The sequence below is a fragment of the Myotis yumanensis genome, unplaced genomic scaffold, assembly GCF_028538775.1.
Source record: "Myotis yumanensis isolate MYYU_CA2020_CCGP unplaced genomic scaffold, mMyoYum1.0.hap1 SCAF_1, whole genome shotgun sequence".
NCBI classification, from domain to species: Eukaryota; Metazoa; Chordata; class Mammalia; order Chiroptera; family Vespertilionidae; genus Myotis; species Myotis yumanensis.
In genome coordinates this window covers 113,969,690-113,989,415 of record NW_027223752.1, presented here as the reverse complement: position 1 = coordinate 113,989,415, position 19,726 = coordinate 113,969,690, and the positions used below count along the sequence as shown (strand labels likewise).

The window sequence follows — 19,726 nt, the reverse complement described above, 5'->3', positions numbered from 1 at the left end:
AGAGTGGATCCAGAGACATGGAAACAGGGAACAGAGTGCAGAATCTCGGAGGGAAGATGGGGGAGTGGGGGGTGGGAGGTAATCAGCCAAAGACTTTATATGCATATAGGGATAACCCACAGACACAATGGGGTGGTGAGGGCGGGGGGGGCGGATGATGGATGGGGGGCAAAGGGGACATATGTAATACTTTCAACAATAAAGAATTACTTAACAAATTAAAAAAAGAATCTCATCTTCTCATTTAGATTCAATTTCATAAATTGGCTTAAATGGAGACAATAGTTGACCCTTTAGTGCCTCTTAATTTTGTACCGAAATCAACCTGAATTAGATGTATTTTTGAGTTCCTTTATTTATATAAAAAATTCCTCTGAAATTATTCTCTCTTATTTGTGATCAGCATCACATAAAATGTGTCCTGATGGGTTTTCTTCAATAAACATGCTTGAAAAAAAGAAAAGAAAAGTTTCCCTTCAAAAGCTAAGGACATTTTATCAAAGCATTAAGTGAATATAATTACTTCAACCCAGTGCAACTGCCCATCACAGTCTACTTCAAAACCTATCTAAAACTTCACTTCTGGATTTAACTCTGCTAGAATATGAAAAGTATTCCAGAATAAATAAAAAGGGCAGTATATCTACATTTCCCATGCTACAACAAAAGTAACCCATTCTTCTTAAAACACCACAAGACCTAACACCCAGGCTTGCCCTGAACTCAGTTTTATATCCTTCTAATGAAATGGTCCTCAACCAGGGGAGATTTCTGCTCCAAGGCACACTTGGCAATGTAAGAAGACATTTTTGGTTGTCACATTTGGGGAAAGAGGGGTGCTACTGGCATTTCATGAATAAAGACCAGGGATTTGCCAACATCCTACAACTCAGATGACAGCTCCCTATAAAGAATTATTCAGCCTGCCCTGACTGGTTTGGCTCAGTGGATAAAGCATCAGCCTGCGGACTGAAAGGTCCCAGGTTCGAGTCTGGTCAAGGGCATGTACCTTGGTTGCAGGCATATTCCCAGTAGGAGGTGTGCAGGAGGCAGCTGATCGATGTTTCTCTCTCATCAATGTTTCTAACTCTCTATACCTCTCCCTTCCTCTCTGTAAAAAAATAAAATAAATAAATAAAAATTATTCAGCCCAAAGTATTAATAGTGCCAAGGTTGAGAAACCTCATCTAATATAATGATAACTCCTTGGCATATACCTTTTGTGAGCTTTGGTGGGATTATTTAATACTGCAGTGTGAAAATTTTTACCAAGATGGCTGAGGACAACCATCTTGGTTGTGTAAAAGATATCACTGCTTTCTTTATGACAGGTTAAAAAGATCATTCTCACTTACCATTTGGGTGAAAAAATTTCATTAAACTTTAGTAAGCCCTGGCCAGGTAGCTCATTTGGTTAGAGCACTGTCCCACTACGCCAAGGTTGCCAGTTGATTCCAGGTCAGGACACATACAAGAATCAACCAATGAATGAACAAATGAGTGGAACAACAAATCAATGTCTATCTCTAGCTCTCTCTCCTCCTCCCTCCCTCCCCCCTTCTTCTCTCTCCAAAATTAATAATAAAAAACCCACAAAAATTTAGTAAGAATTTAAACAGCAAATTCTTATTCCATGTTCTCCTGGGTTTGAAGATATAGACACCCCATATAGGCAATATCCATTAAAATGCAACTGACTAGTCATCAACTGTGATGCCATTCTGTAAATTTTTATTCCAAATTTCAGAACATCTCTAAAAGAACATCTCTTCTTTTTTTAATTTGTTAAGTAATTCTTTATTGTTGAAAGTATAAAGTTCTAGCTTACCATCACTTTTGGGAGTATTTTTTTTCCTTTGCCTTTGCATCAATCAAAAAAAATATATTAAAAACTCGGTTCTTAATTTGGTTAAAATGAGGACAATCATCATCTTCACACTGCAAGCATTCTGTTTTAGACAATACCAATTCAAACAATCAATCCAATGATTTTTTTTTTCATTTCTACGTCATGTTCCCTTCCAATGACCTCTGTACACACACCTATGTCCACTTAAAACCATACCAAGTTAAGTTTTGGTACACAAACACCTTAAAAGATGAAAGAATACTATTGCAATCCTTTTAACAAATTGAAATGGTTTTGCTTTTTGTTGAAAATACTGCATTCTGAAGTTCTTCCTGTTGAATGACTACCTAGATGAGTCATTCATGAAGAAATATGAAGACGCCATTCTTTTTTTTTTTCTTCTCAGAAATATATTGTTGACTCATAAATTTTTCAGTTTGAGGAATTAATCTCAGATATCCTTATCTAAAGACTCAGTCTGTGACTTAGCTTATACAATCACTCTATCATCATCATTACAGTCTGTAGTGTCTATTACTTCCTCTAATAATTGTAAAGTGTCTTCCTGTTAGTTTTCCTCTCTTTGCCATTATAGGAGGAAAATGAAAAATTATGGATTATCAATTATGTTCAATGAAAGCTTTAAAAAGTTACAGTAGTAATAAGAATTATCATATACCCTTCACCAGATTCCCCAAAGGTTAACATCCTATATAATGTTTAAGATGTTACACCCCAACTTCTTTTATACTTTCTTGAAAGATGCTGTAATGCTTTGGGTAAAAAGCAGTAAGAAAACTAAGGTATAATAGTTATGATTTATTTTACTACTGTATCATCCTTATAGGCAATTCTATCATTCTTCCATTTTTCTTATTATTTTAGTCTTTTTAGCATAGTTGGGAATAATGATGAGAAATGATGATATACCAAAATGTTAAGATATAGGAAAACTAATATCATTAAGATCCCATAATATAGCTCAGATGTATAAATGATAACTAAAATGAGTTTTTTACATTAAAAAAGAAGTCAATTTTCTTTGTTCTTTTAAATACCTTCAATAAAAAAAGTAGTACTGCTCAAAAAGAAACTCAAAACTAAAACTGGGTCCAACTGACACTGATATTATAGGTAGAAAATGAACAGAAAACTATTTAGCTCAATTTAAAAGGTACTAATTATATCAAGGTTAACTTCCTGATTTAGATCAGTATACTACAGTTTTGTAAGATGCATTTGAGAAATCTGGGTGAAGGATACATAGAAATTCTTTGTATTATCTTTGCAACTTTTTTTGAAGTCTAAAATTATTTCAAAATGTAAAGTTAAAAAATATTTAAGTGACAATCATAAGGGATTATAAAAGAAGCAAATCAGAGTGTATTTCTATTCTCAAAGACATTAACATTTAATTTGTGTGACAAGGTTTCTATAAATTAATTGAGAATGACATAAAAGACTAAGTGTAACAGAAAATATACTGGCTAAAGCTATAAAAAAAAGCATTATAAAAAAACAGGACTTGGGAACCAAGATGGCGGCGTAGGGAGCGGACCTGTGTGTGCTGCTCTCCCACAGCATCATTGAAACTATCAACTATGAAGTAAACAACCGCCACTCAGAACCATGGGGAAGTTGGCCCAGTGGGAGATCTACAACTGGAGGAAAAGAAAGAAGCGCAGTGAGACTGAATGGGAGCTACGGAGGCACCAAAACCAGAGGTACGCAGTCACACGCCACGCGGGCTGCAAATGGATTCTCGGTTTTTTACGAACCCTCGAATCCTCTGGGCTTGCTCGGGGCGGGTCTCTGAGGCCCCAGATCCCACAGGGAGAGGCGGCCACGGCCTTGCAGTGGTCGGAGAGCGAGGGAAGCTCTGACACGCGGCTGCTCGCCGGCACTGAGGGACAAGAAGTCCTGGTGTCCCGGGGAGGCGAGGGGCGCGGAGACGCCGCCATCACTATTTCCTCCACCTGGCGACTCCCTGTGACCCCGCCCTACCCTCAGGGCTGTGCCAGAGGCACAAGAGGGAATGACTGTGCTTTTACAAACTCTCAAATCCACTGAGCTGGTTCGGGCGGGTCTCTGAGGCCCCAGGCCCCAAGGCGAGAGACTGCACGGCCTTCCAGCGGTCAGAAAGCGAGGGAGGCTCTGGCGCTCGGCTGCTCGCTGGCACTGGGGGACGCAAAGTCCTGGTGTCCTGGATAGGCAAGGGGCTGCTGAGTCTCCGCCCCGGCGACTCCCTGTGACCCCGCCCTACGCAATTTACATTCCATCTGGGCTGTGCCAGACTCACAAGTAGAAACGCCTTTGCTTCTGCAAACTTTCAAATCCACTGAGCTGGTTCAGGCGGGATCATGAGGCACCAGACCCTACGGGGAGAGGCAGCACGGCCTTGCAGCCATCAGAAAGCGAGGGAGACTCTGTTGCACAGCTGCTCGCCGGCACTGGGGGACACAAAGCCCTGGCAGAGATTCAAGGGGCCGCGGAGACTCAGCCAGTACTATTTGCTCCGCCATGGCGACTCCCTGAGTCTCAGCCCTAATCAATTCACATCCCCATCCAAGCTGTGCCAGGTGCACAAAAAGACCCACCTGCGCTTTTGCAGCCTATCCCAACAAATTGCAGACTTCAACTGCTCGCAGCCATGGGAGACACACTCAAGAAGCAGACCCAGGAGAACCAGGATGGCGGCATAAGGAAGAGACCTGTGCGTGCTACCTCACACAACAACATCGAAACTACCAAATATCAGACAAACACCTATCATACAGAACCATGGGAAAGTTGGCCCAGTGGAAGCTCTACAACTGGAAGGAGAGAAAGAACATTGAGACTGAGTAGGATATGACACCAAGTACAGAGCCCAACCCAACAAACTGCAGATTTCAACTCCTCGCATAGAAAGAAGCGAATTGAGACTGAGTAGGATGTGCAGAGGCACCAAGTACAGAGCCCATCCCAGCAGGCTGCAGATTTCAGCTCCTTGCATCTGGGAGGGACGCAATCGGGGGGCAGAGTCGGGTCCGGGGCCTGCCAGGGCTGGGCCTGACTCGGCCGGCATTGTGGAACTGCTGTACCAGCAAGCGCACAAACATGCCCACTGGTCCCAGTCTCTTGTGGGGCGCTGGGGGACAGCAGACAGGCAGTCTGTGCACTTGGTGGAGGGCAGGAGTGCTGGATGTTCAACCACCAGGAACGCCTGGAGATTTTGTCTGGTGGGGAGCCACCGGCAGGGGACAGAGGGCCAAACTTCCTGTTTCCCCGGTAAGGCTGGGATGGCCCCGGTGAGGTCGGGATGGCCCCGGTGAGGTTGAAACGGTCCCGGTGTGGTAGGGACGACCCCGGTCAGGTCGAAACGGCCCCGGTGTGGTAGGGACGACCCCGGTGAGGTTGAAACAGCCCCCGTGAGGTAGGGACGACCCCAATCAGGTCGAAACGGCCCCGGTGTGGTAGGGACGACCCCCGTGAGGTTGAAACGGCCCCCGTGAGGTAGGGACGACCCTGGTCAGGTAGAAACGGCCCCAGTGTGGTAGGGACAACCCCGGTGAGGTTGTAACGGCCCCGGTGTGGTAGGGACGACCCCGGTGAGGTTGAAACGGCCCTCGTGAGGTAGGGACGGCCCCGGTCAGGTCGAAACGGCCCCGGTGTGGTAGGGACAACCCCGGTCAGGTTGAAACGGCCCCGGTGTGGTAGGGACAACCCCGGTGAGGTTGAAACGGCCCTGGTGAAGTCGGGACGGCCCCGGTGAGGTTGAAACGGCCCCGCTGTGGTAGAGACAACCCCAGTCAGGTTGAAACGGCCCCGGTGTGGTAGGGACAACCCCGGTCAGGTTGAAACGGCCCCGGTGTGGTAGGGACAACCCCGGTGAGGTTGTAACGGCCCCGGTGTGGTAGGGACGACCCCGGTGAGGTTGAAACGGCCCTCGTGAGGTAGGGACGGCCCCGGTCAGGTCGAAACGGCCCCGGTGTGGTAGGGACAACCCCGGTGAGGTTGAAACGGCCCTGGTGAAGTCGGGACGGCCCCGGTGAGGTTGAAACGGCCCCCGTGAGGTAGGAACGACCCCGGTGAGGTTGAAACAGCCCCCGTGAGGTAGGGACGACCCCGGTCTGGTAGGGACAACCCCGGTCAGGTTGAAACGGCCCCGCTGTGGTAGAGACAACCCCAGTCAGGTTGAAACGGCCCCGGTGTGGTAGGGACAACCCCGGTCAGGTTGAAACGGCCCCGGTGTGGTAGGGACAACCCCGGTGAGGTTGTAACGGCCCCGGTGTGGTAGGGACGACCCCGGTGAGGTTGAAACGGCCCTCGTGAGGTAGGGACGGCCCCGGTCAGGTCGAAACGGCCCCGGTGTGGTAGGGACAACCCCGGTGAGGTTGAAACGGCCCTGGTGAAGTCGGGACGGCCCCGGTGAGGTTGAAACGGCCCCCGTGAGGTAGGAACGACCCCGGTGAGGTTGAAACAGCCCCCGTGAGGTAGGGACGACCCCGGTCTGGTAGGGACAACCCCGGTCAGGTTGAAACGGCCCCGCTGTGGTAGAGACAACCCCAGTCAGGTTGAAACGGCCCCGGTGTGGTAGGGACAACCCCGGTCAGGTTGAAACGGCCCCGGTGTGGTAGGGACAACCCCGGTGAGGTTGTAACGGCCCCGGTGTGGTAGGGACGACCCCGGTGAGGTTGAAACGGCCCTCGTGAGGTAGGGACGGCCCCGGTCAGGTCGAAACGGCCCCGGTGTGGTAGGGACAACCCCGGTCAGGTTGAAACGGCCCCGGTGTGGTAGGGACAACCCCGGTCAGGTTGAAACGGCCCTGGTGAAGTCGGGACGGCCCCGGTGAGGTTGAAACGGCCCCCGTGAGGTAGGAACGACCCCGGTGAGGTTGAAACAGCCCCCGTGAGGTAGGGACGACCCCGGTCTGGTAGGGACAACCCCGGTCAGGTCGAAACGGCCCTGGTGTGGTAGGGACAACCCCGGTCAGGTTGAAACGGCCCCGGTGTGGTAGGGACGACCCTGGTGAGGTTGAAACGGCCCCCGTGAGGTAGGGACGACCCCGGTGAGGTTGAAACGGCCCCCGTGAGGTAGGGACGACCCCGGTGAGGCTGAAACGGCCCCCGTGAGGTAGGGACGGCCCCGGTGAGGTTGAAACGGCCCTGGTGAGGCTCAGATGGCCCTGGTGAGGTTGAGACTACTCCAGTGAGGTTGGGACAAATAAAGGGGACCAGTATGGACTGATGAACAGGGGTAGATGCAGAAGCAGAGCAACATTGAACAGAATGTTAAACTACAGTGGGAAGCCTGGGGAGGGTTGGGGGGGGGGATTAAGAGACCAACTGAAGGACTTATATGCATGCATATAAGATTAACCAATGGACACAAGACATGGGGCGGGGGGGGGCGGGGGGGTAGGGGCCGGGGGAATGTCATGGGGGGGAAAAAAGGAGACATATGTAATACTCTTTGTAATACTTTAAGAAATAAAAATTATTTAAAAAAAAAAAACAAAAAAAAAAACAAAAAAAAAAAAAAAACAGGACTTAAGAAGGTTCTTAAGAGGCCAGGCAGATGTGTCACTCACTTCATACTGCCTTTATCCTATTAGTTATATTTTTGCCCCTACACAGACATGGGTACATACACATACCTTTCACCATCTTTACATCCTCCACTGTGCTCTGCATACTGCCTTGTCTGTGGTGGAAACCAATCTTTCATGCATACTATAATATTTATTGAGCACATACTATGGGGTCAGGCATTGTTCCAAAAGCTGGAGCTATAGCAGTAAACAAAAAAAAACTTCTTCCCTCATGAAGTTTACATTTTAGTGAGAGAAACAGACAATAAATAAGACAATAAAAAACGCATTTGGAATATTGGACAATGACAAGTGTGAAGAAGAAAAACACAGAAGGATTTTGAAACACTATGTAAGAGTGACCGAAGAACACCTCACTGATAAGGTAACCTGAATAAAGGCAGTTAAGGAGCTAGCCATGTGGGAATCAGTGGGGGAAGCATTTAGTGGGGCCAGCAAATGCAATGACCCTGATGTACACTTGCTTGATATTTTCCAAGAATAACAAAAAGACTGTGTAGCTCCAGCAGAATGGGAGACAGACTAGTAAAAAATGATATCAGAGAGGTAATGGGGTTGGGGGTAATAGGAAGGGAACATATCATATGTTTGTTCTCATTAATTCATAATAAGGACTCTGACTTAAGACTCAGACTGAAATGGGAAGCCACTGGAGAATTTATAGCAGGAAAGTCACACGGTCTGATTTAGGTTTTATAAGAATCACTTGGGCCCAGTCTGTGTGGCTCAACGGTTGAGTGTCAACCCAGGAACCAAAGAGATCACTGGTTGGATACCCAGTCAGGGCACATGCCTGGGTTGCAGGCTCGAACCCCAATATGGGGTGTGCAGGAGGCAGCCAATCGATAATGTTTCTCTCTCATCGGTGTTTCTATCTCTCTCTATCCCTCCCTTTCTCTCTCTCTAAAAAAACCCAACCAAACCAAAAAAAAAAAACATTTTAAAAAGAATCACTTGGATTGCTGTGTTAACGAACTGAAGAAAATAGTATTGAATGTAAACTGTGATTGAAAAATAAAAATTTTAAAAATAGACTGAAGAGAGGCAATAACAAAGCAGAGAACAGTTAAGGTGCTACAAAATAATCCAACCTAGAGGTATTAGTCACTGCTATACTTAGGGCGTAGAAGGAGTGGTCAAATTCTGGATAGTATTTTGAATATAGAGCAAATAAGGTTTGTCAACTGACCACATAAAAAAGACAGAAAGAGAAAAATCAAAGATGCCTAGTAGATATCCAAGAGGAAATATGAAAAAAGGGGTAGGGGGCCTAGCTGGTTTCGCTCAGTGGATAGAGCGTCAGCCTGCAGACTGAAGGGTCCCAGTTTCAATTCTGGCTAAAAGCACATGCCCAGGTTACGGGCTTGATCCCCAGTGGGGTGTGCAGGAGACAGCCAATCAATGATTCTCTCTTATCATTGATGTTTCTACCTCTCTCTCCCTCTCTCTGAATCAATTAAAAATTTTATTATAAATGTCAGGAAAATAAAATTTCTCAAAATATTTGGAAATAATCTACACTAATAAAAGAGAAACATGGTAATTAGTGTACGACCGCTACCCTTTTCATTGGCTAATCAGTGAGTATATGCAAATTAACTGTCAGCCAAGATGGCGGCCAGCAGCCAGGCAGCTGGAAGCGAATATGAGGCTTGCTTGCTTCAGTGAAGGAGGACTCCAACGTTCCCCGCCTGCCTTGCCGGCCTCTGAGCCGGCAGTTTGAAACATTCTAACAAATATAGAAGCTAAAAAAAAGGCCAGGATCTCAGAGCTGGAGTTATACATTGTTTCGATTATAGGACGCAAACAAACCAGCTGAAGCCTCAGAGCTAGAGCCAGAGCTAAAGCTGGCCCAGAATAAAATAAAAAAAGAGAAAAAAGGAGCGGTTGGGAGCTTCAGTCAACAACCCCCAGCCTGAAAGCAGCCCTCAGCCCCTCACCCAGACTGGCCAGGCACCCCAGTGGGGACCCCCACCCTGATCCAGGACACCCTTCAGGGCAAACCAGCCGGCCCCCAGGCCTCTATCCTATATAGTAAAAGGGTAATATGCCTCCCAGCACCGGGATCAGCGTGACAGGGGGCAGCGCCCAAACCCCCTGATTGCCCTGCGGCTCTGTGTGTGACAGGGGGCGGGGCCACAACCCCCTGATCGGCCCTGCTCTGTGTGTGACAGGGTGCAGCGCCCCAACCCCCTCCCCCCTCCACGGGCCCTGCTCTGTGTGTGACGGGGTAGAGCCATAACCTCCCCATCGGCCCTGCCCTGAGTGTGACAGTGGCGGCGCTCCAACCCCCTGATCGGCCCTGCTCTGTGGGTGATAGAGGGCGGCGCCCCAACCCCCTGATCTGCACTGCTCTGTGTGTGACAGGGGGCGGTGCCCTAACTCCCCTATTGGCCCTACTCTGTGCATGACACGGGGGAGCTCCCCAACCCCCTGATGGGCCCTGCTCTGTGCGTGACAGGGGGTGGCGCCGCAACCTCCCCATCAACCCTGCCTTGAGTGTGACAGGGAGTGGTTCCCCAACCCCCCAATCGGCCCCACCCTGAGCGTGACTGAGGGTGGCATCTCAACCTCCCAATCCGCCCTGCTCTGTGCATGACAGGGGGCAGCACCCCAACTCCCCAATCAGCCCTGCTGAGCCCGACCAGGGGCTGCACTTAGGGATTGGGCCTGCCCTCTGCCACCCAGGAGCAGGCCTAAGCCAGCAGGTCGTTATCTCCTGAGGTGTCCCAGACTGCGAGAGGGCACAGGCCGGGCTGAGGGACCCCCCTTCCACCCCGAGTGCACAAATTTTTGTGCACTGGGCCTCTAGTGTAATTTAATAAAGGCAAAACCCTGATTCACAGACTCCTCAAGTATGCTGCATTAGATGGGTTTCATTATTTGACCTTACCTTCAATAAAAAACAAATATCCAGCATTATTTACTTAAACTGTAACAACAACAATCAAAAAAAGATAAAAACCCCAAGCTATTACTGCTACTACTCAATTGTTAGCAGAAACATAAACCCATGTGAAGGGAAAGAAGATTTAAGAAATAACAGTTGACCGTATTAACAATATTATCTTGAACTTGACATGATAGCAATAACATATATGCCAACTCCATAATTTCTTCATTGTGATTCTTAACCTTCCAATATTAGAAACAATCAGGTCTGAAACTGAAGAGAACAGGATTCACAAACTCTGGAAGAGAGACTACAATCCACTTGCCAATTTCAATGCCATACCTTCTAACATTCCAAAGCATTCTCTAGCGTACTTTGTGTGAGAGATGTCTAAAGTCATGTTACCATTCAATTCAACTGGATCTAAGACTTTAGACTCCACCCTATTCACTGACCCCTCTCCTTCCACCCAAAGGTGGGCTCTTCTTACTACAAATTCCTTATAGCTCTTTGTATTTGACTCTTATAGCCTCAACCTACAATGACATATAGTAAAATCATAACGCGTATAGTTGCCTTTTTTTCTAACAATGTAAACTTCTATAGGACTAAGATTCTTCCTGTGTCAGCCTAGAGGTATTTAAGAAGACGGTCAATAAATGAATGTTGACACAATTCACCTTTAGAATCTGAGCCCCAATCTTTTCCTTCAAAGCTGCTTTCAAAAACACACTGCTGGGTCCTTGAAAAATTAAACATAAAATTGCCATATGATCCAGTAACTCCACTTCTGGGTATATACCCCAAAGATTTCAAAGCAGATACTTGAATAGCCATTTATACACTCATGTTCACAGCGGCATTATTCACAATAACCAAAAGGTGGAAACAACCCAAATGTTCATCCATACATGAATAAACAAAATGTGGTATATAGATACATACAATAGAATATTATTCACCATCAAAAAGGTAATTCTGGCTCTGGCCAATGTGACTCAGTCAGTTGAGCTTTGTCCTGTGCACCAAAAGATCGCTGTTTTGGGGTGAAAAAAGGGGACATATGTAATACTTCAACAATGAAGAATTATTTTTTAAAAATTTAAAAAGAAAAAAAAGGTCACTGGTTTGATTCCTGGTCAGGGCATATGCCCAGATTTTGGGTTGGGGTATGTATGGGAGGCAACCAGTCAATGTTTCTCACATTGATGTTTTTCTCTCTAAAAAAAAAAATAATAAAATAAAAAATAAAATTTTTAAAAAAAAGGTATTTCTGACACATGCTACCGCATAGATAAACCTTGAAGACATTTTTCTAAGTGAAATAAGCCAGACACAACTGACAAATATTGTATAAGTCCACTTCTATGATGTACTTAAGAGTAGTCACATTCAGAGAGAAAGTACAACAGTGGTTGTCAGGGGCTGGGGGGAGATTTATGTTATTGTTTAATGGGCATAGAATTTGAGAAAATGAAAAAGTTCTGGAAATGGATGGTGGTGATGGTTAACAATGTGAATGTACTTACTGCTACTAAACTGTACACTTAAAAATGGTTAAGATGCCCTGGCCAGGGTGGCCCAGTTGGTTGGAACATCTTCCCTGTACACCAAAACGTCACACACGGGTTTGATTCCCTGTCAGGGCGCATACCTAGGTTGTGGGCTTGGTCCCCAGTTGGGGCACATAAGGAAGGTAACCTATTAATGTTTCTCTCACATCAATGTTTCTCTCTCCGCCCACTTCCCTCCTTCCCGTCCTCTCTCTAAAATTAATAAACATATCCAAGAAAAAAAAATAAACATATCCTTGTGAGGATTAAAAAGAAAAAAAAAGCACACTGTTCCTTCTGTTTACTATCCTTAGACCAGAGGCAGCTGAAGTATAAAGAGCATGAACTCTGGAAACAGAATGCCTGGATCCAGATCCTGCCTTGACCACTTATTATATGTCTAACCTCACTGTGTTACTCATCTTTACAACATGGATTCCATAGTACTCACTATATAGGGTTACCATGAAGATTAAATGGGTTAATAAATGTATAGTGCCTAACTCAGTGTCTGGGACATAGTAAGGGCTTCATAAATGTTGAATTCTTATTATTATTCAAGGAGGCAGATGTGCAGTTAGAAAAAGCATGTAACTGTCATTTTTGAAAGAACTACAGAAAGTAACTTAAACTCTTGGTTGGGGAATTAATGAAACCTTTTACGGCACTGCACTAAATTACTGAATGCTGTGAACATCTTTCAATTCCAACTAAAATTCACAGCCATTAACATCAGCTTTGCACAGTTCTCCAGTATCCTGTCTGCCTGCACTGAAGATGTAAACAGGACTATGATTTGCCAGAATTTTATCAAATTACTATACACCTCCTTCCTTAAAAAAAAAAAAAAAATCTTTAAGTACAAATCTTATCTTCTTAATTACAAAATGCCAATCTATCTAAGATCTTTAATTCTGACAAACTACATAATATATAATAGTGATTTTTGGATACCGAAGAAACATTTATGAAAACTTTCCTAGGACACTATATCCAAGTTCTTACTTACCTTTTTTGTTGTTGTTGTTAATTCTCACCCGAGGATATTTTTCCATTGACTTTTAGAGAGAGTGGAAAGGAGAGGGAGAGGGAGAGAGAAACATTGATGTGAGACAGACACATCGATTGGTTGCCTCCGGCACACACCCTGACCAGGGCCAGGGCACCTGCCCTTGACCAGAATTGTACGTGGGACCCTTCAGTCCAAGTGCTGACTCTTTATCCATTGAACCAAACCAGTGAAGGCTCTTATTTGAATTCTTAATGCCTATGTGGGGATTTGTAACCTTGCCACACCAATAAACAACATTCTCTAAAGGCAAGAATTAGGTCTTCCATTTCCCAGCACACAGCATTGCAAATAGTGGGAACAACCATGCGTTGACCAATCCTGAGTAGTAAATTCTCCACTATTTCACTATCTTGTCAGTTTATAGTATCAGAAAAACACCCAGGTTTTCATCTCCAAACCAATTATATTATAGCCACCATTAAATCAAACTAAAAAGCTGTTGCCACTCCTATTTCGTTAGCTGAGAAGGTGGGGCTTACTCTCTCCACAGGTGTCTAGCCCAGCGCACCAGGCTCTCAGTCCTAACTGAGCAAAGCACAAATCCAGAATTTAACTTCAGTTCAGACAATTAGCCAGAGGGCTTGCTCAGATGTTAGTAAATTTTAAAAAAACACACCAAAACCCACATTCATTCAATGTTTATTTTCTCATGAAAACTATCAAAAACGCTTAACTTCTCATAAGAAAAGAGAATGCATCATGTCAGAGCAAAATCTCAACTGAAATGGTTTATTAAACCTGAAGTGTCCTAAGGCAAATCCCCAACTCACATTGTAGGGGCAATGCTACATGTCACAAACAACTCTGCACTAGTCCTCGACTTCACCCTTCTTTCTGTAATAAAACGGGGCATGAACATATATTTTATAAACTACAAACAAAAACTGGTCTAGATGTTCTAACATAAAACCAAACTTTTCAAGAACACCTATTGTTACTTAAATTGCAACTCATTTCTTTGTAAAATTAAGCAGAAGAACCACCTGTACAAAGAATGCATTAACAAATTTAAGGGTTGAAGAAACCAAAGTATTATATACAAAATATGAGTTTTTAAATAAACCACCATCTTTTATAAACAGATCATTTTAATATCAAATGTAAATTTAACCCTTCCTTTTCGAAATCTGAGCCTTAGGAAGAGCAGGAGCTTCCACAGCCTTTTCATGGCTGTGTTTGAAGTCCTAAGGCACCGGAAACAGTGGCTAAGTCTAACTAACTATACCCATCACCCCATTGGCTCAAAGGAAAGCCGGCCCCGTATAACCACGGTAACTGAACATCAAGGGAACTACAGAAAAGGCTGTCCCCGGCTACATTTCTAGTCTCTGACAATTCTCTGTCCTTCCCCCAACCATGATCACAGCACGAGCAGAGTTCGACCGCAGACTTCAACCAAAGAACCTCATCCTCCAAAGTACAACCAAGAGGAGAGAGGTGACGACCACGCTCCCATTCTCCAAGATGTGCGGTGCCATCCTCATTGCAAGGATCAAGACAGAGACAACAGCTCCAGCACGGGACCCTCGTGCCCCATGCAACAGGCACCGCAGAGCACTGGAACAGTTCATGACACCGCCACCGCTCGGGTCGGAGAGGAAGGGGCGGCGCAACTCCAGACAGCGGGATCCTCCGAGCCCGGCTTCGCGTGCCCAGGAGGAAGAAACGGGGGGGGGGGGGGGGGGGGGGTTTAAGGATGGCCAGGGGGCGTGGATCATTTGTCCATACAGCCTCTCCGGCCAACCGGATCCCAAGAAGGCGGACTTCACGCACCCTCTCGGCCTCCTCCCAGCCCCACGCGGGAGACCCCCTCTCGTCCCACACACCAGCAGACCCGCGCGCCGCCCCCAGCCGAGGCTCCGCCTACCTCGGGAGGACCGGAGAGGGAGGTCAGGCACAGACAACACACAGCGCAGGGCCAGGCCCGCCCCATTCTCCGCTACCGCACGCGCGCGCCGACCCCGCCCCTGAGCAGCGGCGCGAGAGCCCGCCCTCGCCGCGCGCACCGGGACTACGCTCTCCTCCCCCTCCCGCACGAAGCTAACCCGCTCCGCCCTCCCCACCCCCTCACACAACCACACACCTCCCGTCCGCCGGCTCTACGGGAAGCCGAGAAGGTCAGTCACCCCCTTAAAAATACACACCCTCGAGTCCCGCGTTACCCGCCACCAGGATCCCCGGCCCGGCGTGCTCTCACCGCAAAGCTGCTACGGCCGCTTCTTACTGCGTGTCCCTCTCAGCATGAGGCCCCGCGAACGGCGCAGGGCATAGGCCCACCGAAGAGGACTGGCAGCTCCCTCTCCGCTAACGAAGCGGTCACAGGCCCCGATGCCCAGACTAGGAAGGAGGGAGGGAGGGAAACTCTGAGGGGTAAGGGGAGGGGGGGTGAGATGGAGAAACCGTCCCCGCCGCCTCTACCGCCGCGGCCGCTTCTCTGTTACCCGGGAAATCCCGCCCACTCCGCCGGCCCGCCCCGCATAGGGAAGACTCAGCTTCGCTCTGCCACAGGTCGTATAATCTGTCTGTCAAAGATTTAGCCAATCGCTGTGCCCTGTCTAAATTATGCCCGCCCCCTCCCCCTCTGCAGGGCGGGGAGAGGGAATCGCTCACCTTCTCCACGCCCCTATTGGCGGGGAGCTACCCAAACTCTACCCCGCCTATTGGAGATGAATTGCTGAATCCCACCCCCAAGCCGCAACACTATTGGAGGAAGCATAAAAGCTCCTTTACGTCTCATTGGAGGATTCCACATATCACGCCCCATGCCGTCTCAGCTACAGACCCAACAAGTCAGCTCTCGCCCTCGCCGATCATCGCATTGGAAGGCTCTCCCACTGCCCCAGGAAGGTAAGTAATCGATGTGGGATAAAATGTCCGTGAGACAAGCTCCTCCTATCACACTGCCGGGCCATGCCCCGCCCCCAACCATTGTATTGGATAGCTCTCGCCTGATAGAGGCCCCCATTGGCCAGGACACCCGTCTAAGAAGGAGCTGACTCCGCCCCGCGCGAGGAGGCTGAACCTTAGCAGTCCTTTTGTGGAATGTTTACACTAGAGACTGAACGCAGAGTTCCAGGGCCGAAACAGGAGGTGCCGCCCTCCATAGCCGAGATTCTATCCCTGGGATTAGGAGAGAGGCAGCGGCAGGCACAACCACCTTGGATAAACCCCGCTCCCTATACAGAGAAAGAGAACCTCATCCTTCCTATCCCATTCACTATTTATAATTTACATTTCTTCACGCTGTCTCCTCGTAAACACAAATATCCGGAGCAGCCGACAGTTCCTTTTAATAAGGAGGGTGCAGAATAAGAACTGGAGATCAAAGCCGAGAAATAGCCCCAGGGGTTGCCAACCCGCAGCACACTTCTCCATAAACCTGAAAAAGCAGTCTTAAGAGGGCGGAGATAATAAAAATGAAGGCAGGGCTCTAACAGCCATGGCCCTGGGAGGCGGAGCGTGAAGCAAAAGGCACTCGCGATCTCCAGGTTAGAGGCATCCTCAGACTGGAAGAACTGAGGAAGTAGACCAAACAGGCCATGGCATAAACCTTCAGTCAAACTTCAGAAAAAGGATAAAAATTAGAGTTGGGGACAAAAGATAGTAAGAACGACTGCTTACCTCCTCCTTGGAAAGCGAGGGTTAATGGCAACCCTCAAGCCCTCTCTTTGCCATAGTGCTTCGAACACACAAAGTGCTTGAAGTCTTTAGGTTGCTTTTATTTATTCATCAAATAGGGCGGAGAACTGATGCTAGCCATGTTTTGGAGGGTGCTCACTGAGCGCCAGAAGAGAAGGGGGCGGGACTAGAGTTTTCCCGCTCTCTCCAGCCAAAGGCTACTGCAAGAGAGCCTACTAGACAAGTGTCAGGCCCCAGAAACCTAAGTCCCAACGTGCCCTCCCTACCCAATCGGGCGGAGACGGCAAGGAATGAGCGCCAGCAACAGGTGGGCCTGACTCGAAGGACGGCTTCAAGCCACAAGGACAAGGCAGCTAATTCTGAACCCCAGGAGCAGCCGACAAATGGAAGCAGCCTCGCTGGGATCCAAGTCCTGCCCAATAGAGTTCTAAAAATAAGTCACACCGAGGAAAGGGAACCCCGGACCAAACCCTTCGGTTTCGAAGAAGCGGCATTTCCGAGGGCTGTTAACTCTAGGTCGACCCCGCTCCCTGCACTGTGTGCCACACTGCACTCCCACCTGACCACTTCGAACCCAAGCAGGATTCATCACGTCAACAGGGGATGAGCTGCTCTGGATCTTGCCTGAGGCCTCCAGACCAATCATACATAGGTTGCTTAGAGTTTTAGATAAACACAACTAAGGACAACGGCTGCCTTACGCTGGGAAGAAAACACAACGGCCGCAGCGTTTTCAAGCTTAGAGGACGATCTTTAAAAAGTCCAAGGGCGCAGGAATAAGCCAGGCCGCAGGGTCAGCACTTTAGTACTTCGCCCGGAAGGGCAGATCCCACTTTCTCCTTCTAACCCATGCTGATCAACCGGAACTAAGCCCCCTCCCCCCAATTCTCTCCGCACCGTCAACCCCTAACTTCATCGCAAAGGCTACTAGATATCGAGCCTTGGTGGAATGAATCATTGTGTGTCTTCTTGGCTCGCCCCGCCTTGCCACGGGCTCCAACTCCAAGCCGGGACTTCCGGACGGGACACACTTCTAAGGAGCAAGGCGGGCCTCACCAGTGGTCGAGCGCGCATACAACCCAAGAGAGGGGGCGGGGAACAGGGGTGGACTTCCTCCTCCAAGTTACCTACGCCAGAGGCGGGACTATCTATCCCACCAATCAGAAGTAGGGGAGGGACCTTGCGCCTCGCGTTAGGCCGTAGGAATCCCTCCTCCTCCGTTCACGAAAAAAAAAAAAATCCTCGAACTTAAACTCCAGCCCAGCGTCCGATAGGCGGAGCTCTCGGAAGAAGGTTATCCAATCAATAACCGAGAAGGAAAAAAGGGAGTCTCACCGCCCATCCAGTGGAAGACAAGAGAAGGCGGGCCCTCTGGAGGAGCCCGAAATGGGTGGAAGAGAGGGGGAAAGGCCCCGCCCCCCAGCTCTCCTCCGGGTCTGGACAGGCGGTTGTCGCAGTAGATAGTAAACAGGCTAGGGCTAGGCTGAGGCTTGGAGGCAGGAGCGGCTGGGCCCGACGTGGGCCCAGCCTCTGCGCCTCCTCCCTCGGAGACGCTCCAGCCGACCGCAGCGGTTCCCGCCAACGCCCCGCCTACCAGTCGGCGGCCGCCATTCCGGCTGACAGGCGCGCCCCCCGCGCCCCTCCCCGCCTGCTGATGCATTTCCTTTTCCCGAGTCTGAGCGTGGAGACTGTTTTCCCAGTTTCCGACCTTCACTGCTCCTCAACTAACCCCCGTGGGTACGCTCATAAGCCGCGCCCCCGCCCCTTCGGCTGTTGCCTTGGGGTGGGCGAGGAAGGAGGCAGCTCCTTGTGTGTGGGATCAGCTGGTGCACGGGTCGAAGCCACCGAGTTGTTGGAGGTTTTCCACAGCCGCGGACCGAGTTGGCGCGAGCTCGCGGCCTGGCGGGCTCCAGCGCCGAATGCCGGTTCTGCCACGGCCGGGGAATCCGGAGCGCCTAGGCCAGCGCGGGGGGCTCTTTCCGGTGGCCTTCCCGCCCCCGGCCGCCCCTCCCGCTAGGCCCGCGTTGCCCCCGCCCCCAGAGTCCATAACAACCGTGGCCCCAGGCACTCGCGCCTCTCAGGAGCGCGCCCACCGTCCCTCCTACAGTTTGTGTATAGAAACGAAACCCTCCGGGCGCCAGTCATGACCGCCCGGCGTGCTCAGTCCGGAAGCCGCGGGCCTCTGCTCGCTCCCAAACTCCAGCTCTCGACCCACTCCGGCGCCGAGGGCTCAGGCCTCCGCCCCTGCCGAGCCCGCGCGCCGCAGCCCGGGCCCACTTCAGTCGGTGTGCAGAATCACCCTTTTCCCTTTACAATAATTTTTTTAATGCTTTCAAGGGAGACCCCTCCTGCCCGACACTTAACCCAGTCCCCAGCCGCAACCAACCGAAACCAACGGCTCAGTGAAACAAACTAGGCAGCACACCGGCGCGCTGGCGACCCCGGGCCGGGCCGACCCGCCCACGAAACCCGCCTGGCTGGGAAACACACTGGCGAGCGACGACACAGAGATCTCCTTCCTGGCCTGGCCCTCGCCTCCCTCGGACCCCGAGCCTCCCCTAGTTTCGTCCCGAGGCCCACGGCGCCCGCACCGTGGCGAACAGGCCAAAGCGATCGGCCGGCTAACTAGCCCCCCAAACGCTTGAGATTGGGGGGGAACAAATTAAAAGCAGCTGTTTAACATACCTTGGGAGCCTGGCGAGGAGTCCTGAATGGGGAGAACGCCCCCCATGGGCCATTGGCTCCCCGGCGCTGGCGTCAATCACCCTCGGCCCGCCCCCTCCGCTTGCCCCACCCCTTCTCTTCATTGATCGCCCCCTTCCTCCAAAATAAATACAAATAAATAGATAAACTAGCCTCGCGTGGGAGGCACTTCTGTAGCAGAGGCCCCTGTCTCTCCGACACCGCCGCCTCAAGTTTCTTGAGGCCTTTGGACCGGAGGGAGACCTTCTGGAACTTGACCCGCGGGGCGGGGGGGCGCGGAGGAGGAGCCGGCAGGGCTACTACAGCCCCACTTCCTTCACACCCGCACCGCGATCGGACCTGGGCAGGGGGAGGCGATAGGGACACCCTAGGGTTTGGCTGGGAGCATCCCGACTCCCCTGGCTGTGTAACCTAACCGTGTCCG

The 19,726-nt window shown here is 49.4% G+C and overlaps 1 protein-coding gene across 5 annotated transcripts in view; it reads right to left on the bottom strand.

The window, feature by feature from the left end:
• Positions 1 to 19,364, bottom strand: part of SIN3A (SIN3 transcription regulator family member A) — a 95,228-nt gene extending 75,864 nt beyond the window's left edge. For 2 of the 5 annotated variants that reach the window (XM_070429965.1, XM_070429993.1), the window contains exon 1: positions 15,158 to 15,386. The gene's annotated coding sequence lies outside the window, so the exon portion shown is untranslated. Of the gene's footprint in view, positions 1 to 12,897; positions 12,947 to 15,157; positions 15,388 to 19,284 lie in introns of those variants that run through there. The other 3 variants (XM_070429979.1, XM_070429971.1, XM_070430002.1) reach the window with 3 other exon arrangements.
• Positions 19,365 to 19,726: the final 362 nt, after the last annotated feature.